This window comes from Chrysochloris asiatica, unplaced genomic scaffold, assembly GCF_000296735.1.
Source record: "Chrysochloris asiatica unplaced genomic scaffold, ChrAsi1.0 scaffold00038, whole genome shotgun sequence".
Classification (NCBI taxonomy): Eukaryota; Metazoa; Chordata; class Mammalia; order Afrosoricida; family Chrysochloridae; genus Chrysochloris; species Chrysochloris asiatica.
In genome coordinates, this window is record NW_006408556.1 from 16,577,629 (window position 1) to 16,579,384 (window position 1,756).

The following is a 1,756-nucleotide window of genomic DNA, read 5'->3' on the forward strand; positions in this document are numbered from 1 at the left end:
TTCTGCTGTGCATGGGATCACTATGAGTGGGTTCTGACTCGATGGCACCTGACAACAACAACAACAAAGGAGCTCTGGTAGTGTAGTGGTTACGAATTGGGCTGATAACCTCAGGGTCAGTAGTTCTAAACTACCAGCTGTTCCACGGGAGAAAGATGAGGCTTTCTGCTCCCGTAAAGATATACAGCCTTAGAAAGCCTGTACAGGGTCGCTATGAGTCGGAACCGACTCCATAGCACATAACAACAACAACAATTAGGATCTAATTGGAGAAATTGATTTTGTAATCAAGGTTACACTGCAGTGTCATATATGAAGCTAAATCTCACACCCAGATATGAAACATTCACTATTAAAGAGCAGGATTCATACTTCATATGTGGGACTAGTGTCTACCAGCCCTCTTAGGAACTGGTCAGTTGTTCTATGACTTATCAAAAGGTTACTTCCTAGAAGGTCAGGAACCTTAGCAGATTTTGGAGACCTCAAGAAGAAAGGAATTCACCACATTTGTATATTTATATAGGCAAAATTGGTGAAGATTAATTTTTTGGGTTACTTTCCTAATCCAGAATAGAAATGCAAAGAAGAAAAGTAAAAAAAAAAAAAATTTTTTTTAAAATAGAAGCTATTGGAAGACACTCCCTTAAGAATCTTCAGACAGAAGGTGATTTTCTAGCTCTAACTGCTTCATGGAATCCTGGAGGGGTGCTGTGGGTTAATGCATTGGACTGCAAAGCCAGTTTGAACTACAAGATCGGCTTTTCAAGCTCTTCAGCCACCTTTCGGAAGCCCTATACAGGGTCACTATGGGTAGGTCCCAACTTGACGGCACTCAACAACAACAGCAACAGTGCTTCACACCATAGATTAATTACCATCCAAGCTACAAGGATACTTGGAGTCCTGGTGTGGTGCTGTGGATTAATGGGCTGGACTGCAAGAGCTGTTTGTACCGCAAGGTTGGCAGTTCAAGCTCACCAATTGCTCCTTGGAAACCCAATAGAGGATTGCTATGAGTCGGAAGCAACTCTATGGCACTTAACAACAAGGATGCTTGGAGTCCTGGTGTGGTGCTGTAAGATAAGCACTGGATCGCTAAAAGCAAGGCTTGCAGTTCAAACCCACCAGCTGCTCCTCAGAAACCCTATGTAGGATTGCCATGAGTCAAACCGACTTGACAGCACAGAAAACAACACAAGAATGTTTATGGTATATTAAATAATTCCTCTTGCTGCACCTATGAAAATGAATGTGATTAAATTATATGTAAATAAAACCAAATTTAAAATGTGATTAAGAATAATACTTGGAATTCCTTTATGACCACAGGAAAGACTATTCAGAAAGGTTGACCATAACTAGGAAACAGGCAAAAGAGATTATTGCACGTCCTTGCAGTGCTAAGCAGTGTCTAGGGCACACGGAAGATTAGTGAGGTCTCCAGGTGTGTGTACTTTTAGTTTACTACTTATTATTTAGAAGGAGCTCCGGTAGCGTAGTGGTTATGAATTGGGCTGCGCACCGCAAGGTCAGCAGTTGGAAACTACCAGCTGTTCCGCGGGACAAAGATGAGGCTTTCTGATCCCATAAAGATTTACAACCTCCCTGTACGGGGTCGCTACGAGTTAGAACCGACTCCACAGCACATAACCATCACCACCACTTATAATTTGGAGTCCTTGTAGCACTGTATGATAAGCACTGGACTGCTAACTGCAAGATCGGCCATTCAAACCCATCAGCCGCTCCTTAT